The 21,023-nt window shown below is 44.9% G+C and overlaps 1 long non-coding RNA gene across 2 annotated transcripts in view; it reads right to left on the reverse strand.

Annotated features, from left to right (window-relative positions):
* Positions 1-388: 388 nt before the first annotated feature.
* LOC307198549 overlaps positions 389-21,023 on the reverse strand; it is a 59,896-nt gene continuing 39,261 nt past the window's right edge. For both annotated transcript variants that reach the window (XR_013831641.1, XR_013831642.1), the window contains exons 3-4: positions 13,352-13,510; positions 389-436 (exon numbers count right to left, since the gene is read on the reverse strand). This is a non-coding gene — a long non-coding RNA (uncharacterized lncRNA). The remainder of the gene's footprint in view (positions 437-13,351; positions 13,511-21,023) is intronic.

Below are 21,023 nucleotides of genomic sequence, written 5' to 3' on the forward strand. Positions count from 1 at the left end.
TGATTGGTAGGAGGCTGGAGTCTTAAAATGGGCCTAGGCAGTAAAAGAGATGAGCCCACAACTTTCAGATGACAGGACTGGTAACCTTGCAGTGAGAGTGTGTCCACTCAGACCCTGGCACCATCAGTTGACCAAGATACACAGCACAGATAATAGTAACTGCCGTTTATTGAGCACTTACTATACGGCAAAGGCCTCATATGCATTATCTCATTTAATCTTTATTTCAACCCTACGAGGCAGGTACTATTATATCCCCATTTTACATATGAGGAAATAGACATAATTTAGTCATTTATGCAAAATCACAGAGAGAGTAAGAGGCAGATCTGGTTCCAGTCCAGGCTGTTACCTGAGATGGACCAGGTGAGCTGGAGCTAGCTCTTACCAGCTTGAGAAGGCAAGTTGTTAAATATCCAGGAATTCTGATGATTACCTATTCAAGAATTTTACAAACAGGTTATTAAATCATTGGTGGCAACCACAGTAGAAATCAGCCATGATATGAGTATTTACACCAAGGAAATCTGCAATTGTTACAAATCTGGACTTTCTCTCTCCCCCCTCCCCTCGCCCACCTCACCTCACCCCCATCCACAGCCAGTGTCCCAGCACATCTTTAACTACCAAACTAGGAGGGTACATTGGGCACTCCTTCCTATACAAAATAGTAAGAAATCTTTACGTTTTCATGGCACTTTAGGGTTTACGGTGCTTTTAAATCCATCAAAAAAAGAAAAAAAAAACTCACAGTTGTGAAAAAAGAACTATTTGCATTGATAATAATGAAAACAGGATCCATAGGTGATGAACCCAAGGGCCTCAGTGGACCACAGACCTCCTGAATTCTAACCAGGCCCTTCTATCTTGAAAGGTAGCAGCCCCAGGAGTAGATGGCAGGTAGGCTCTGTTCACAGCTACCAGGCATCTCATGGCATTGGGCAGGTGCTGCCCTCACGGACTTTGGGAAGGGGACCCTCTCCCTCACTCCACAGACTATGATTCCACAGGCCCCACAGCTCCCCAGAGGAGTGAGCCAAAGTTTTTCACGGTTTCCACGTGGAGACAAGGGGGAGGTGGCATTTAGGTGGGTGTGGATCTTGGAGGAGCAAGTGCAACTTGCAAGCTAAGTTTGACGAGCCTGTGCTTTGCATAAGAGAAAGACAGTAAATGTTTCATGAGTGAATGAATGGAATCGTCCCTCCTGTCCTTCGAGATTTATAGGCTCAAGCTGAAGCTCTAAGTCAGGGCTGTGCAATTGATTAATTTCACCAGTGGCCCCAATTAAAGGCCTCCCTGCATCTACACTCTTTGCCCCGACCTTGTTGTCCCACCCAGAATCTCAGAGGTGCCCGCTGCCTTCTCCCCTCCGAATCTGCCACCTCATCAAGAATTCTGATGAAATGCTTCACTGTGGCTTCCTCTTATCTAAAGAGTCAGGTACAAGATCATCCCCAGTAAGGAGAACAGAGAAATCTGCCTTCAGCTAAATGAACAAAGACATTACGGAACATCTCCACCCCCTCGGGGAATACAGTCCCCTTAGCTGAGAAAGATTCTTAAAGAAATTCTGAAGGAACAACGGGCTTCATTTCCATTCCTGCTTTGAAAGATGAGTTTTGTCTGAATCACTGCTGAGCTGTCCCCTCTCTCCCTCTCTCTCCATTTGCAGCCAGATTCTTTCACCAGGATTAAGACATCATCTCGCAGTTCTGATTTAGACGGTGTTTGGGCCTTACCCTTCAAATGGGAGTTCTTTTTCTGGTGTGACGTAAAGTCCCAAGATACACCAAAGCCAGCACTGCTAAGGTCTGGGAGAATCCAAAATTTGATTTTCAGACCCTTTCCCAATCAAGGCAAAATGAAGAAGCAATCTACAATCTCCCTACTCAAAGTGAGGTCCGTGGACCATCTGCCCAGGGATCACCGGGAGTCTGTTACAAATCCAGAATCCCAGGACCCACCCCAGACCTACTGTTTCAGAGCATGGATTTGAACAAGATGCCCAGGCGATGTGGCTGTGCATCCAGGTTCGTGATGCACTGGTCCCTGCTTTACAGCACTGGTCCCTGCTTCTCCGGGTGACTCTGTATCTCCCCTGATGTCAAGGCCTCTGGAGTGAGTTCCAAGCTGAACGTCAGCCTTCATTCTCAGTATTACAAAGGACAGCTTCACCTAGCAGAACACAAATGCTTCTCACCTCCAATGCATGCATGCATTTGCATACATGCCCACACACACACATACGCGAGCACACTTCCTACGACCAGGCTTGCCAAAGTCCCTCACTTGTGAGCCTTACTTGAAAGGTTTTCTCTTCTGAAGCACAAGGCTTTCTATCCTGAAGGGCCTTTCAGATGTCCCGCTGAGACCCAGGGATTCATTCATAAGAAATGCTTAGTCTTATCTTGAGATTAAAGGTTTCAAATGATTCCCATCTGATCCCAACAGGAGAGCTCCTTGCTAAAATACAAGGGTCTTGTTGGAAGTAATCTCCATGGAAATAATTAACCCAATTTATTAACAAGGGAAAAAAAATCCTAAGGATATTTTAAACTTTTAAATATCTCTGCAAACTAATGACAATGAAAACAAAGCATTTTGAAAATGAGAGAAACCCCAGAGCAGAAATTAAATTCAAACTAAAACGCTCTCTGAATTTTAACAATCCTATTTTAAGCTCTTAATAAACCCTGGAAATCCAGTTAATTTAAATTACTGGCCAACAGTAATTACACCAACACCCTCCCTGAAATAATTCCCACCTTCAGTCATCTCAGGGAACATTTCCCCCCCACCAAAAGACTACATGAGATTGTTTATGTGCTGCTTCTGCTGACATATGATTTTCTAGAAATCGCTGAACTTTGGGTTAAAAAGACAATTGAAAAACAGACCTAGGCTGTGTTTCCAAATGATTTTTGGACCCCTGTCCACAATAACCTTTTCAAGAAGGAATCGGTGAGGCTGAAGGTGACGGTAATTTTACAGCTACCAACACTGAAAAGAAAAGGCTGTGCAGTGACAAAGATAAGACACGGGTTTAGAATGTTTTAGGTAACATGCAAATGTATTCTGATTTTTTTCAACTCCCTCCAGAAGGAGAAAAAAAAAAAATCTTGAAAGATGTTCTCGAGGTGGAGCTGGTAGCAGGTCAATTAGAAAAATGAGATGATTGGGAAAGGGAAAATCTAACTGTCTCTCTCTCTCTCTTTCTTTCTGCCCAGGCTGGGAAGAAGTGGGCATTTAAGGTCCAGCCCTCTAATTTCAGCATGTAGTGAAATGGGTCTACTCCAGCAATTTGGAATCACCCACTGGAGTGACTGACTGGGGCCTGGATCACACCCAACCCCCCTTTTATCTAGCTCTGCCTCCTGATTTTTCTCTACAGATTTCTTCCCTCTCTCTGAGTCCGTGGGGGCTGGGAGGTGCTGACCTCACCTCTGACCCCACAGGTAAGCACCTGACCCAGACCTGGCCAATCAGCTCATTTAATTCCCCAGGTCCCCAGTGATTGGTTCAGGGGTGGGCATGTCATCCAGTTAGAGTCATTCCCAGGACCTTTCCAGGAACTATTGGAAAAACAGTGCTCCCTTTCCACTGGAGACGCTTAGCTGGAAGCTGCAGAGGATATGGCTGGAGTTGCTGGGGCCTCATGAGAAGAGCCTGCCTGATAATGAAGTCAACACAGTGGAAGGTAGAGCTGAGTGAGGGAAAGCAACTAGGCATTAGTGAGCCCTGGATCCAGCCTTACCTGAAACCTCCAGACTTCTAAAATATGAAAACTAATAGAAACGCCCCCTTTGTTTTTCTTAACCAATTTTGAGTTAGATTTCTGTCACCTGCAACAAAACCACCTATCTGATTCTAGTAAAAACCCCTCAGGGTTTTCACAAGAAAGTCAAGAGAAACAGCAAATTGCTACAACAACCACAAAAAAGTCTCAAGAGATCATTTAGTCTTTCCCCTTGTATATAAGAATGCAAGTGCTCTAATTTTTTTAAATTTCATTTTATATTCTTAGCAAAGATCCCTAGGGACTAAGATTCAGCACCCTCCATCCAGAATCCATATAAGAACACACTATGAGATGAAAATGTGAGCTTGAAGATGCAACATACGTCTGTAGGTGGCTCGGGAAATATTCTCCAGGCTGACAAAAAAAAAAAAAAATCCACCGACAAAACCAAAATCCTAATGTTAGATTTCATGCGCTACCAAGTAAACTTTTTCTCTTATAAAACAAATTGTTTCTATAGAAACGAATGTTTTTCTAGCAACCCACTCCCTATTAGGGTTGCTATGGGAACAGATTGAGAAAATTAGGAAACTGCAGAAAAAGGTAAATGACTGCCCAGTGTCTTTTTTTCCTGGAAACCCACAGAGGGCAAATGCCTTTTCATTTCTGAATGCCTTGGTACTTGGGGCAGGCTCCAGGAACACTTGAGAATATAATTCCAACTCTGTTGCATTCCCACTCCCCAGCAAGGGTTTCATCAAGTCACTGAAATTTAATTCTGAATATGACAAATTTTACTAAAAACCACCTTCTAAGGATTGTTTTCAAGGACCAAGGCTAGGCAGGAGCATGGAGTAAGAAGGTACAGGGCTTTGGGTGTAAAAATGTAACAATAAGTGCTGACAACCACACACGTGCTACAGATAGTCTTTTGGAGAGAAGCCCTTCATTTGGGGAAACTTAAGTGCACACATTCTGTGAACGCTCTGCTGTAAGCAGTAGGACCACGCCGCGTGCTGCCCGGGTCTCACGGTGCAAATGATGAGCACACAGGTGAATGTTTTCCTTTCTTTACTGGAGAGCTGGAAGAGAATACAAACACAGTCCCTTGTCTCTTACTCGGTTTCTGGGATCATCTACTGACAAGCAGGGTATGACATCTGTCTGGCGTAGGGAGAATTCTCTCTCAACTCTCAGCAACTACAAACCCAGTAGACGGGAGTGGAGAGAGCTTTGAAGCCAAGAGTTGTAATCAGCAAGTAAGAACCACATGGCCTTGGGTGAGTCATTTCATTGCTCTGAATCAATTTATTTACCCCCGTCTGTAAAATGGGGTTAACAAGATCCCTATTTGTATAATAGGGATCCCAGCTGGTACAGAGTAGAGTTAGCAACACTACTTCACATGAACCTTCTGTGTCTTCTTCAGAAACCGGATAATGGAAATTAGTGAAACTGACAGGGCGTGAAAGGCAGCAGAGAGCACTGGGGGCAAACAGACAGCCCAAGCTCCTGTAAAGAAAGTTCACATATTTTTAACACCTTGTCGGCAGGCTCACCTTGGAGCCTGCCCACTGAAACTCCTACATCTGCACCCGCAGAGAATTGCGGGGATTGAGCCTTGCCCACGTGTGACATTAACAAAGATACACCTCTAATGGAACAGAGCCTCTCCCGTGGGAACTTGATTGTCGGGGGAGGTGGGGCGGGGGGGTGGGGGGAATCCGTGGCATGACTAAGAAAGTGTTCAGCGAAAGAAGGGAAAATTCCGTCCTGTCAAACTAAACTGCAGTTTCTCATGTCCCCCTCTGCCTCTACCCTGGTCCAAACCCTGGTCATCTTTCCCCTAGAGGAGGCATGCATGAGTCAGGGTTCTCCAGAGAAGCAGGGGAGATACATATATACGTAGATATATAATGAAAGAGATCTACTATGAGAGATTGGCTCACATGATTATAGAAGCTGAGCCCTGCCATCAGAAGAGCTGGTGGTGTAGTTCCAATTCGAACCTGAAGCCCGAGAAGTAGGGAGTAAGTCCTGGTCCAAGTCCAAAGTCCAAAGGGCCAAAATCCAGGAGCATCGATGTCCAAGGGCAGGAGAAGATGGATGTCCCCGATCAAGCAGAGAGGGCAAATTTGACCTTCTTCTACCTTTTTGTTCTATTCGGGCCCTCAAAGGCTTGTATCATGCCCGCCTACGTTGATATTGGTGATCTTTCTGTCTACAATTCAAATGCTGATCTCATCCAGAGACACCCTCACAGACACACTCGGAAATAATGTTTTATCAGCTCTCTGGGCATCCCTTTGCCCAGTCAAGTTGACACATAAAATTAACCTTCATAAGGCAGTAGCCTCTTCATTCATCTCCCTGCTTCCACTCCCACTCTGTACAGTCAATCCTCAACACACGGCCAGAGGAATCCTTTTAAAACAAAAGTCAAATCATGCCACTCCTCTGCCCCAAACTCTCCAATGGCTTCTCAAAGCCTTCAGAAAACAAACCAAAGTTCCAACAGTGACCTACAGGACCTAAGTGATCTTCCCTGACCCTGGCACCCTCCACCTGGCTCCCACTCTCTCTACCAGCCACACTGGCTCATCTCTGTTCATCAGACACACAAGGCACACTCCTGCCCCAGGCCCTTTGCACTTACTGTTCCCTCTGCCTAGAACATTTTTCTATTAGATGTCCACATGGCTGGCTCCCCAGCTCCTTCGGATTTTTGCTCCACTGTTACCACTTTTTAGTGAAGCCTTCCTTCGGCCACTCCCTATAAAATGACCACACCCCACTCCCAGAAGCTAGTCCCCTCTCTTCTTTGGTTTTCTCCACACCACGTATCATCTGCTGACATATTTATTTGTCCCCCACTCCCTTTAGAAGATAAACTTGGGAATTCCCTGGCAGTCCAGTGGTTAGGACTCTGCGCTTTCACTGCCAAGGGCCCGGGTTCGATCCCTGGTCGGGGAACTAAGATCCCACAAGCCGCGCGGTGTGGCCAAAAAACAAAACAAAACAAACTCCACAAGAGTAAGGATTTCCTTCTCCTTTGTTTCTTGCAGGGTTCCCATGCCCAGAACAGCACTTAGCACAGAGGAGGCTCTCAGCAAGCCTTTGTTGGATGACAATGAATGAAACAAGAGAGCTGAAGAGTGTAGAAGAGAGTGTGAGAGCCTGGGTACCAGAGTCCAAGTCAGTCCGGTCCCCCCCGCGCTGTTCAATATTCATACATCAGGCCAGTCATTCCATAGGCATGAGCGCCCATCACACGCCAGGCACGACATGCTGGAGATGCCAGAAGCAGGATGCCGTGATGAGCAGGACAGGTAAGATCCATGCCTCCCAGACAGCCTACATTCTAGCAGAGCAGCTAAACAATAAAGAAGCAAACCTACAGGTGATGACATGCGCCATAAAGAAAAAATAGCCCGAGGTAGTAAGGAGGAGAGGAGAGGGAAAGGAGGCCTGAGACTGAGAGCCGGTGGTCAGGGGTGGCTTCTCTGGGGAGGGGTCACGTAAGCAGAGACCTATGGAGTGAGCGAACCTGCTGTATGGGATACGGAGCTCATGTACCTGATGGATTCCCTTCATCCTTTCCTTCCTGACCCTCTCACGTGATTGGAGCCCTACCTCTGCAGGGATGCCCTTCCTCTTTCAGACCTGGCTCAAGCACCACACCACAGGTGGGGTACCTGGCAGGAGGAATCTGTCTGCCCAGTTCTCTCCTGTCTCCCTCTTGGTCGAGGTGTTGCCCATAGAGAGAGCTACTGCCTCCTCACTTCTGAGTTGTGTACCGTGGCCCTATTCTTCGCTTCTTTGGTATAAGCTTTTTGTTTGGAAAAGCAATACATCCAACCAAACCTTGACATTTCCCAGCCTCCCCCCACTGCCTCGTAGCTAAGCTGTCGCCTTGTGATCACAAGTTCAGTGTTGTGCAAAAAATTCTTAGAATGTTCCTTAAAGGGAGCTGCCCCAGCTGAGAAGTAGGCCCCTTTTGTCTTTTGCCCCATCTCTGTTCATGATCCCTGGAATGCAGACATGATGGCTAAAGCTCCAGCAGCCATTTTGCACCACGAGGCAAACTTGAAGGAGGTACTACAGAAAAACAGAAGTCCAGGGCCTTGAAGACCAAGGAGTTGCCAAACCAGCCTCAGACTGCTGACTTCTGGGCTTCTTTTACACGAAAGAAAAATATACTTCCATTTTTTGAAGATACTGTCACTGGGTAATCTAATCCAAATGGATACACATCAGGGCTGCATTATGACTCATGGATCCTCAGCACCTGCCTTCATGGGCTCCTTCCTCCATAAAAATGTTTAAAATTATATTGTATGACTATGCAAGTAGAAAGGTAAGTATAATCTGGACTGGATTCATTATTATGTATCTATTATTACCATATTCATGTTTTTCTTATGATTTAAAAAAAGTAAAATGGAAACATTTTGTGGATCCCTAAAAGAATCATGGGTCCTGTGCCTTCTGCCCCTAATGGAGACATCCATCCATCCTGATACGCATGCCTTATCTTGCTTTACCCTTAACAGAACCTGATGCTGTAGGTACTATTAGTCTTCCTGCTTTTTAGAGCAGGAAGCTGAAGCCGGAGAGGTTAAGTAACTTGTCCAGATTTGAATCCAGGTCCATCCAACTCCAACCCCAAGAAAGAGGCTATTTTTAGCACCCAAAAGCAATTATTGCTGGAGCTATTATTATTATTCATGCAAACAGCTCTGACTACTTAAGAAAATAGACCTGATAGATGGTAACAAAGCACAATGGACACGCTGACCTTCTGGGAGCTTCTTTTTATTTTAATCCATAAGATAAACACAGCGACGAGCCCCATCTCTGCAGGAAATGTTTTAAATCCCCATCTTTTCGGACTGGATTTACTCATCCAACTTCACAAAGAAAATAACTCCACTCAGCTTGACAGAGTCCACAGTGAAAAGGAAATTATTTTTCTGGAAATGACCCTAAAAATAGCATGGAATGGGCCTGCTTACAGAAACCAGAGGCAGTAAGACTGAATATGTTAGTTTTAAGGGCACAAATGTGTTTTGAAACACAGAGATTCTTCTGTGGTCTTGAGAAGAAAAAATTGATTTTCCAGAGAGCACGATAAAACATGTGGGAAAACAACTTTGGAGTAAAAACAGCGTGGACTTTGGGAGGAAGGCAGAGCACTCAGTCCGTCTTATATGCCTACCCCACCACGGGAGCCAAGAAGAAGTTCCCCCCGCCACATCGCTCTGTTTATTTCTTTTCATGCCCTCTTAGCACAAATTAAAAGACAAGGAAATGTTGATGAAACCAGACCAAAGGATGGCTCAGCTTTGCAATCCACTGCCTCCCAGGGAGAGGTGTGCAAATGGCTGGTTTCTAGAAAAGAGCCACAAACTATCCTCTTTTAGGTAGCATTTTCTCTCCAAGGCAGATCTGAGTAGACAACTTATGCCTCAAACAACCGTATTTTGTTTAGTCATTCATCCGTCCAGCACTTATTAAATGCCTTCTGGATGCATTGCACCATATAAGACACCAAAGACCACTACAAGACCCCACCTTTGGAAAGTGAAGTCAGCGTTCAGTGAGGACTTGGAACATACACAGAGGAATCAAGTGTGTGACGATACTTTCCCAGTCTAGAGGTTAAGAATCGGAATGCTGGAGCCAGGCAGCCCCAGGTTCAAGCCCTGGGTCTACACTTACCTGCAGAAAAAATTGGGGCAAATTAACCTAAGCCTCAATTTCCTCATCTGTAAAATGGGGATAACAAAAGCACCTTTCTCTTAGGGAATTCCCTGGCGGTCCAGTGGTTAGGACCCTGAGCTTCCACTGCCAGGGGCCCAAGTTCAATCCCTCATCCGGGAGCTAAGCTCCCATATGCTGCACGGCAGGCCAAAAAACGAAAACAAAACCCAAAAAACCCAGAAAAACAAATGCACCTTTCTCTTCAAGTCAACCCCGAATTTTGCAATTCATGTAAAAATGCCTGGTGGGAGTGGGGTTATTCTGTGGGAAGTGGGCAGAAAGACTGACTGTTCCTTCTGAGTCAACCCCGAATCGGCACCATGTGTAATAAGGGGCAGCTGAGAGAGTTGGCCAGAAAGGCCAGAACCCAACCCAACACAACAGAAATGAACGCCTCTAGAAACTTCTCAGAAACCTGGGGCCAAGCACCAAACTGCCACTGGCATAAAATAGGGTTTGAGACAAACTCTAACTACGAGGTAAGAGGTATGGACACCACAGACAAGAACTGAGTTATTTGAAACACACGTTGGGTTGACTCAGGGGCAGTGGGTGGCATGATCTGACGCACAGACTCAGATACCAGGTAGACCCTGGTTGCAATTGACCAAATACATGACCTTGGGCAAGTCCCCATGACCTTCAAGCCTCAGTTTCCCTGCCTGTAAAATGGGAGATAACAACACCTACGGTGCAGGTGAGAGTTACAGAAAGTGCCTGGCACACAGGAGATATGCCAGCAAAGGTAGCTACTGTTACGGAACTGAATTGAATCCGGCAGAAGACAGCTCCCCGGGAGCACAGAAAGGCTGGAGCCTGTTGAAACAACTTTGCTCTTTTCCTGTATTTCTGGCAGACATGTCCACAAGCAAAGACTTGACATTTAAGTTGATAGTGCAAGCAGAGTAGCTGTTCCCACATGTGCAGTGTCGCTGTCCTCCCTGAGAAGTTGGCTGTGGCCAAGGGGATTTAATAAACCTGGGGCCACGGATGCCTGGGGCTGGAGCCCAACGGGGTGTGTAATGGAAACACGGATATAATTAAGAGGCGGTTCATTTGCAATGTTATGCACTGGTTGGTTAATTCTTTCAAGATGCTAAACAGCCCTTCCCTGGGGCTTCGGTAATTGACTCTGTCAAGGCATCTCACACTGCTGTCTAGAGACTTCTGCTTGAACAACCTGCTAACTCACTTTAACACACGCACGCTCACTTTCTATGCTCCTTAACAGACAGGTCTGAGCAGAAGTGCCAGGGTGGAGATTCTGCTTGGGAGGAACGGGGAGGAAGAGAGGGCTGGGGAAGGACTTAGATGGGAAGAAGTGCTGTCTGCAGAGAGAGCAATAGAGGGAGAAAGAGGAAGTGAGACAGGCTCCCACGCTGAGGTCCTGAGGTTGGAGATAGATGAGCCCCAGGCTGAACAGCTGCAACCAGTCTCCTGCTGACACCTTGAGATAAGAGACCAGCAGGAGCAGAGCCCCGATTGGGTGGAAGACAAAGCGACCACATTTTTCTCATTCTTGTGGTCAAGGGGACTTTCCAGCAGACCCATGTGCAGAGAAGGTCCTCAGCCTAGGGAGGGGCCAAAGGAAGGCCGAATTGCCAACCCATAACGTGTCCTGCCAACCTCCCAGAATCCATCTTGACTGAGGAATGCCGTGCACTCACCAGGAAGGATCCTGAGTCAGGCCAAATATGGGCACAAGCAAGATGATTGGCCAGAGACAACCCGGAAGACTGCCCACATATAAACGATCTCAGCCACCCTCATTGGGCGTAACTCACTCCCTAAGTTCGCCCGTGTGTTCTTTGCTTCTAATAAACACTTCATCTGCTTCGTAAGCTCTGTCTCTTTGCTGAATTCTTTCTTCAACGAAGACGAGGACTGGGGGCCTGCTTCAAGCTGCCACACCCTTCTCACTCCCTCTCGCCCACCCTGAGATCAGTCAGGCCACCTGGGTTCAGACCTGCTTTCACTGCTTACCAGCTGTGTGACCTCGACAAAGCTCCTGGAGCCTCAGCTCTTTGTGAAATGGGGATAAATACCTTCACCTCAAATGAATTGTTGCAAGGATTCAAAGTAACATAATGCAGAGTGCCTGGAACTGTGAGGGTGTTTAATAAGCACTGGCTGTTTCACTCGCAGAGGGACCAGGCTGAGCGATGATAACACATCGGGACAAAATCAGAAGAGTTTGCAGCTGGTTCAGGAGAACCAGTACAGGCTCTGCCTGTTGCACTAGGAACCTGCGGTGTGACCTCAGGCAAGGTCCTTAACCTCTCCATGCCTCGGTTCTTCTTTGGAAAATTGGAGTTGTAATACGTCCCGGGGAGGGGTGCATGAGGACGAAATGGAACCTGGCACATAACAGACCCTCAAGAAACGGTGGGTCCAAGCCTTTGTCCACCTTCAAGTTTGGCTCTATTTGAAAGCCTGATCTCCAGGCACGAGTGGCCAGGCAGCTGCTTCCTATGGATTCCATAGGTACCGAAACTAGCAGTTGATTCCCCGAGGAGGCCCAACCTATTCTGAATGCTTAATCAGCCCCACTGATTGCCCTTCCTGGATCCACGCAGACTTCTCCTGACCTGGCTCAAGCTGTCTTGGAAGCCAGACAGGGGAGCGGAGCCTTCGTCAGCCCCCACATCTGCTGGGAGTAGGGGAGATTTCCCCAAATAAGTCCCCTTCCAGCCACTTAGATGGCAGCCGGGGGATTGGGGAAGCCCTTTCACTGATCCATGACGACCCTGGCTCCCCTTCCTCATGACGCCCCTCATGATGGAGAGAGGGCTGGTATAATGGTGGGTGCCCATCATCCAGCTTCCTGTCCCAGGAGTTGGGGGAAAGGACAGGAATTAGCTTCCAGATGTATCACAGTGAGCATTAGTACCCTTCCAGTCCAGCCTCCCCCAGTCCACCACCCCCAGTCATCTTTCTACAACACAAATTTCACCATCTCATCCATGGGCTCACAAACATCCAGTAGCTTCCAGTGACCCAGGGTAAAGCCCACAACCAAACACAGCTCACAAGGTCCTCTGGACTCTGATCTCTGCCAACCACTTTGGATTCATTGACCCCACCCCCTGCCCCGTCCCCTGACGTCCTTCCCCAGACTTGCTACACAAATCACTCTGCAAGCATACTGTGCAGTTCCACACCTTCGTGTGTTCGCACCTGCTCTTCTCTCTCCCTGAAAGGCCCACCCTCGTTCTCCATCTGGAACATGCTTCCTCATCCTTCGGTAGTAACTGACATCAACTCCCCGCCTGGCGCTCCCCGGCGCCTCCCCAGAGTCAGCCACCTTCCCTGCATTTCTGTCATGCTTTGTGAATAGTCACTCTTTCCTTCTCTCGAGATGTACTGAGGCCCTGCCGTGTTCCAGGCACCGAGCAAGACCCTGAGGTCAGAGAACAAGACCAGCCCCTGGGCCACGAAGCCACGGTCCAGCTGCTGGAGTCAAGCAGAAAACACGGGAGTGCCAGAAAGTTGCCGAGGTACATGGTGATGACAGAAAAGTGCAGGGTGCTGAGCGGGCCTGGGAGGACGGTCTCAGCCTAGTCTGGGGAACAGCAACCCCCCACCCCACCCCAAGGATGTGCTGTTTAAACTAGGAGGTAAAGAATGAATCAGCATTAGCCAGAGAAAGAGGAGGAGAAAGACAGAGAGCAGGTATAGACCCTGCAGCATACAGATGCCAGGGTGGACTCGACACTCCTAAGCCGCTGCCTACCTCTCCCCAGGCCTGCCCTGCCTCGCCAGGAAGTCTTTAGGCGCAGAGAGTCCAACGGTCACTGTGACATATCCGTTCCACCCCCCTCTGGCCAGGTTTTAATCCGCCGTCCTGACCTGTAGACAGTGGCCCGGCTTCCAGTCAGTATCTATCAGTCGGGCTCTGGGTAAGTCAGTCCATGGAGCCAGCAGAACGTGGTACCGTCTCCGCCCTCCTCCAGCGACGTGTCTGCCATTCTCACAGGCTATACGTTGCTCCTTGGCGTTTATCACACTCTAGGATACAATATATTTGTTTATTAATTACTACTTTTGTCTTCCCACGCCTAAACCTAGAAGGTAAGTTCAGGGCTTTTTATCACTTTCTTCTCTGCTGCATCTCAGCATTTGGAACAGGGTGTGGGGGGGGCATTGCAGGGGCTCAGTATGTATTTTGGAATGAAAGGTAAATACAGGCACATGTGCATTTTTCTGGGAAGCGGATTTTCATCAAGTTCTCAAAGGGACCTGTACCCCAAAAGAGATCATGAACCACCAACTTAGCAGACCGTCTAGATCCCTTCCGGTTCCAGCTTCTGGGATCCTAGTGCCAAGGACAGTGCCTCGCTGGAGAGTGAGGGATGCTCAGTCCAAGTCCTAGGAGACAACTGGTCCATTCAAAAGGGTGGACCAACATCACTTGACCAGTGGACCACTGCTGGGGGGCAGGGACAGTAGCCATCCTAAGGCTGGGTAATATATATCGATTGAATTGAGTCCTGATTTGAACGAATGGACAGAATGTCCATAAAAATCATCCATAACACTTGGATATGATCAGCCTTTCAGGCATCTTGACTAAAAATAGATTCACCAGCCCTACAATGTGCCCAGTATTGTGCTCGTGGTTAGGGGAGAGAGTTCCTGTTCACAACAGAGTGGAACAAATGTACTTGACATGGGGGAGGGGGGTTAAAGCTTCGTAATCCACGTCTCCATTCTGTGGATGAGTCTGTTTAACCAGCCCAGGCACAAAGCTTTAATGAAATAAACAATGTCACCAGTATTTTAAAAACGGACTTGGTGAAGTGATGCATGGCACGTTGTAGAGAGAGCTCATCACAGCCTGGGTGGCATCTGAACAAGACAGGGTTTGTCAGCTGAAAATTTCAAACCAATTAGATTTATGTCATGGAATCAGATAAACAGACCAAGGTTTGCAAAAATCGGATAAACTTGGAATCACTGCAAACAATGACACCCACATACTCGCCTTCTTGGCGCTGAGCTTGCTGACCTCTGAATTATTTAGCAAGGAAAGAGATGGTACAGTGTGTTATGTATCACTGGAAAACAGTCAACTGGAGGTTTCCCGAAGCCACTTGCAAGGTCCAACTCAGTTCCAAAGGAACAGCCGAAATGCCCCCTTCTCCACCCCTCCCTACCACTCCGCAGAAATGCCCTTCAAAACAAATACCTGCTCACAGCCCCATTGGTTCCTTCCGGGTAGCCTCACAGCACTTCCAAAAACAAATGAAGAGGCTCCCACATTGCAGTTCCCACCGTTTCAATTTACGCTTCCAGTTGAGATTCATTCAAAGGAGAAAATTAACATTAAATGTGAATCTGGGTAGCTGCTTTCTGACTCTAGATTCCTTACTACATTTTCCTCTGTCACTCTCACCTCCCCTGACCCCACTGTAGTGAGCTCACTCTGGGCTGTCAAAGACCCCAGTGGAGCCGCGTGTCATCAAACTTGTGACACCCCAACTCTAGCAATGGCGCCAGACTCCTTGTCTGTTGCCAGGTAACTTCTAGCAGAGAAAAAGTCTCTTGCAGGGAAGGAGGGAGAGGAGAAGACCCAAACAAGGTCAGCGTCTCTGAGGAGACAGCCATGTTAGCACACATGCTCGTTTAATAATCTCAATAACCCCACAAGGTAGACAAAAATCAATCCTCGCTTTACAGACAGGGAAACTGAGCCTCAGAGGAGTGAACTCCTTATCTGGGATGTAAACGTGAGGTTGCATTCTGTCTAACACCTGGATCCATTCTTTCTCATTCACCAGACGGCCTCTTATGACAGTGGTCTGAGCACTTTGTCCTCTGCCAGCCTGCCTTCCTGGGATTGAGTGCAGATAAATATATTCTATTAGGAATTTAACAGCAGATATAATACTACTAGTGGCCAGATAAATGAGTACAGGTACCAACAGAAAATGACTATACCTGCATTTTGTATTTAATACGGCTATTTTATCAAAAAGTGTTTGGAATTAATAAAATTATTTTAAACCATCGAAACAAATCATCCACTATAATTTGAAGACATTAACTGTATAAACATTACAAAATGTTAAGCACTACAATGAGCACAGAAAATATAAGCAATACATATTATACTTTAATACAAATTATTAGCAGATACAATTTAATAAAATATAACAAAAATAACATAGTCAACATTGAAAAAATTAAAAGGAATTTTTAGTAACTGGGAAAATTTAAAATAAAATATTATGATTCTTTAAATGCAATCATTAAAAAGTAAAAGTGTGAGGGGCTTCCCTGGTGGCGCAGTGGTTGAGAGTCCGCCTGCCGATGCAGGGGACACGGGTTCGTGCCCCGGTCCGGGAAGATCCCACATGCCGCGGAGCGGCTGGGCCCGTGAGCCATGGCCGCTGAGCCTGCGCGTCCGGAGCCTGTGCTCCGCAACGGGAGAGGCCACAACAGTGAGAGGCCCACGTACCGCAAAAATAAAAGTGTGTATCAATGATGTCACAGTTGAGTCCCGAGCATCTTCTTGTGAAAAATTTTCAAGGTGTTAAAAACATCTACTCAGAGGAATGGAGAGGGAACAGTTAGCTAATCCAAATATTTCCCTCTGACACTTTCATATTCAAATATCTTTGAGATCCTTTGGAATAACTGATTTCTTCACAGAGAGTATAATTTTTATTGATAGGAGCCTGGAATTTTGTTTTAAGGAAATTGTTTTACCAGCTCACCTTCAAGTTCTTTCATTTCTTCATATACAGTTACAGAATCATTTGATTCAGCTGTTGCTGCAGAGTGCCCTGTGTCAGTTTTGAAGCTATCACGTTCACATCCCACTTACATGGAGAATTTTTATTAGTAGTATCTTTGTAACACATGCTTTGCTTTGTCAAATACGTATATTTTTTTCCTTCTCTTGAGGATAAGGGAGATGAGAAAGATGTTTTCTAAACAAGTGATCTTTTGTTCAATTAGAACATTCAATGCAGCATAAAACTCTCTTAAAATCTCAAGATGTAAATGGTTCAGCTTTCAGATTTCTTAAAATACCAAAATAACGGTATTACATTTTTTAAAGGCAGTATTTTGGTATTTAAAAATAGCATAGTATACTGGAATACAAAAAAAAAAATTTACTGCATTCATTAGCCCAGTTGCTAGGAAACCTGTGAGCAAGCCTAAAGCTAGGGTATAGGTAGGTAAAAGGGTACTTCTTTAAGCAAAATAAGAAAAACCAGAATTAATTTTAGCAATCATGGGTAATAAAGAATGCAAGATGATAAGATGATACTAAATTGTATTGACGAGTTTGTATTCCTTTAGAACATGCTCTTAATTACATCCTCCACTGAGTAAGTATAAATACTAATCATTAGAAATAATTAGACATGCTTGTTATTCTTCTAAATATTATCTTTATTTTCAAATAGCGCATTGATATTTTCATTCTCCATGGTTAAATAAAGACTCTGTGGGTGGATTCATCCCCACAGTAAAGGCATCATGGATAGAGGAACAGACAACTTGAACTGCAAGTAGTTTGAAGTGTTAGCCATGTGCATCCTGACCTATAACATATGACAAGTAAAAGAGGAGCCAGCTCCTGACAAAGAGGGAAAAGATGAAAATGTCTTCAAAAAATTAATCAGAGTTCTGCTTCTTGCTGAGTCAGCTCCTATTGGACTTACTCTCCCACAAATAACAACAATTCAGGGGGCAGAGGACACAACTACATGAAGGCACTGGAAAGTCAGCCAACGCAGGCAGATTTCAGAGAGGAGGTGACATTGGAAGAAAGAAATGGCAGGAAGTAGGTTTCCTGACTTTTTATGTTTTTTAGCCTAAGGTCAGGCCACAGTCAGTGCTACGTGGGAAGGTAAAACTCTGATAGAAAAACCACAATCCTTCTGGCCTGAATAACTGGAAGGCAGAGTTCAAAGCAACTACAGCCACTGGAAAGTGAGGAATGTGGGGAATCCTAAAAGGGAGAGCTACAGAGAGGAAAGGCCCCAGAATTCTGTAAATAAACTTTGCCCAAATCTCTGTCTAATCCCTGAATAGCATGGGGAAGACTCCAAGAAGCCTAGGTATGGTTTAAAAAAATAAATAAATAAACTGAGGTATTAGCCACCAATCAAGAGACAGATTTCACAATTTTAGTTCAACCAAGTTAACTGCCTACAAAAAACCAAACACTCTTTGGAAAAGTAAAACAATCTTATGTCTCTGTGGTATAATACTCACAATGTCTAAGATATAAAACAAAATTACTCATCATGCAAAGAAATAGGAAAATGTAGCCCATTCACAAGTGCTACTATAACTGCTCAAAGATTTAAAGGAAAATATGATCATAATAAATAAAAAGATAGGAAACTTCATCAGGAAGAGAAAATGCAAAAAGAAACCAAACAGAAATTCTAGAACTGAAAAAATACAGTATATGAAATAAAAAACTCAATGGACAAGTATAATGGCAGAATGGAAATGACAGAGGAAAGAGTTGTTCACCTTGAATACAGGTCAACAGAAATTATCCAATCTGAAGAACATACGGAAAAAAAAACATTTTTTTCAAAAATGAATAGAACATCTGAAACTTTCAGAGCGATATTAAGAGGTCTAAGAAGATCATTCAGGCAGCCTAGGAGCAAAAAACCTGGATCCAGGAGAATGGATCTCACAGCCGTGTGGGCACAGTGACTAGGATGTTAGTCATGGGTCTGTGGAAAGGAAATACCAGATTCAAGAAATATTGGGAAGAAGGAAACATCAAGTCTTCATAATTAGTTGAATAAAGACATGCAAAAGAAAGAGAAATCTCAGGCTTCCCTGGTGGCACAGTGGTTGAGGGTCAGCCTGCCGATGCAAGGGACACGGGTTCGTGCACCTGTCCGGGGGGATCCCACATGCCACGGAGCAGCTGGGCCCGTAAGCCGTGGCCGCTGAGCCTGCACTTCTGGAGCCTGTGCTCCGCAACGGGAGAGGCCACAACAGTGAGAGGCCCGCGTACCGCAAAAAAAAAAAAAAAAAAAAAATAGAGGGGGGAGGAAAGGACCTAAAGCCTTTTGGAAAAATAGGCAAAGGACATGAACAGTCCACAGAAAATAAATATAAATGAGACTTAAACATAAGGAAAGATGCTCAACTTTATTCAAAATAAGAGAAATGCAAATTAAAACTACACTGAGATATCTCTCCTCTAACAAATTGGTAAATTCAAAAGCTTAACATCAAATTCTGCTGGTGAGACTAGGGGGAAATAGGCACTTCATATACTGCTGGTAGGAGTACATAAAGGTACTATCACTAGGAAGGGCAATTTGACAATATCTAACAAACTAACATCTAACATGTGCATTTACTCTTTGACCCACCAAAGCCCCCTGTTGGGAATTTATCCTGCAGATATAACGCCATAAATATGAAAAAATATGCAAAAGACTATTCATTGCAGCATTATTAGTAATAGTAAAATATGAAAAATAATCTAAATTTAAATGCCCATCCATGGGAGAGTGATTGAACGAAAAAAAAGAATCAGCCTGTGAGCTGATATGGAGTTATCTCCAGGATACACTGTCAAGAGAAAAAAGCAAGGTGCAAAACAGTAGTGTGTATGTGTGTGTGTGTGTATGTGTATGTGTGTGTGTGTGATGGTTTTGGCAAAACAAAGCATGGGAAGAAAAATCCAGAAATTAATGAAAATTATTTGCTATAGTGTATAGATGAGAATGGGGTCAAAGGTAGAGATGGGAGGGATATCACTTTGAGTATAACTTTTCATATAGCTTTGCTTTGGAACCATGTAAATTAAATTAAAAGGGGTAGAAAGAAGCAAACCCTAAAACTGAATACAAGCAGAAACAAATAACTCTAACTTACATCAAATAAATAATGTAATCCACAGAGAAAATAATTGATTCAAGTAACTTTTAGACACACATTCCAACTGGATAGCCTTAGCAGGTGGGACAAAAAGAACTGCAAAGAAATTCTGAACTTCATTTAGTACATTTGTGGTAACAGGACAATAATTCTGAAAGTATCTGTGTGTGTTGTTTAATAGATTAAATGAGTACCTATATTAAATTTTTTGGAAATTAGGGTTCCCACTGTGGGAGAATGAAGATATAAATATGAAATGAGGAGAGATGAGGAAAAATTGGTGGTATCACTATGAACTCATGATATAAATATATACATATCCTAGCTCTCCACTCAAAAGATCTAGACTTAATAACACTCCAGTATCAAAAAGGCACACCTAGGGCTTCCCTGGTGGCGCAGTGGTTGAGAGTCCGCCTGCCAATGCAGGGGACACGGGTTCGTGCCCCGGTCCGGGAAGACCCCACATGCCGCGGAGTGGCTGGGCCCGTGAGCCATGGCCGCTGAGCCTGCGCGTCCAGAGCCTGTGCTCCGCAACAGGAGAGGCCACAACAGTGAGAGGTCCGCGTACCACAAAAAAAAAAAAAAAAAAAGCACACCTAGCACCCAGATCCTGGTTTCTAAATACCATGCCCCTTCTAAAAGGAGAAATGACTGATTCAATTTCTGGGGCAACATCTTATTGTGTCAGAGAGTAAGGAAGTGCTCAGAACTGACGGAGGCATGTCACAAGGTCAAAGAAGCCACCTTGAAGGGACTCCCACTGGCCAAATCTTGTGCGGAGTGGAGAGACTCTGTAATTCCACAACGATACTGAAAATAAGAAACTTAAAGGTGAGTGGGATGGACAGGTGGATGGAGCGCTTCTTTACACAAGAATACCAGATAATAAATGTACAAAGAACAGCAAAACTAGAAGATTGTAACTGCCAACATGATTATTGACTTAGGCAAGGATAATCAGTAGATGCTAAAACCATAGAGGAAAGGCTGTTTGGAACAGAATTGTCACATGGCCTCAACTGTTAATTATAAAAGGAAAGAAGTACCTTTACTAGTAGATACAACCTTGAACAGTGCTCAAATGTAGCATTACCAATAATGGATAGTAACTGATGTGCCTCCCAGTGGGAACCAGTGGGAAGTGAAAAACATTCCCTGTGTATGACATTTGCCAAAAAGGTTTATCCTAAATCAAATCATAAGGAAATAATCAGATAAATCCAAGTTATTGGACACTCTAGAAGACAGCTGGCTGATTCTTTTAAAATGCCAATGTCACGGGGGTGGAAAGAACAAAGGCTAGGGGAGGGGATGTGGCGAACATTCTACATTAAAGAACCCTAAGAGACCTGACAACTGAATGCAGTGTGTGATCCTTGACTGGGTCAAGGAAGAAAAACAAATTGCTTCAGAGAACAATAAGAAGGTAATTGGGAAAATATGAATATGGATTTTACATTAGATAAAATTATTATAGCAATTATTAAATGTCTGAGCATGATATTGCGGTTTTGTAGGAGAATGTCCTAGTTCTTAGGAGATGCAGGCTCCTAAGAGATGAAGGATCATAATGTCTGCAATCTAATTTCAAATAGTTTGGGAAAAAATGAAAAATGTGGCAAAAATGTCAAATGCCAACAAC

This window comes from Stenella coeruleoalba (genome assembly GCF_951394435.1).
Source record: "Stenella coeruleoalba genome assembly, chromosome: 15".
In the NCBI taxonomy this organism is placed as follows: domain Eukaryota; kingdom Metazoa; phylum Chordata; class Mammalia; order Artiodactyla; family Delphinidae; genus Stenella; species Stenella coeruleoalba.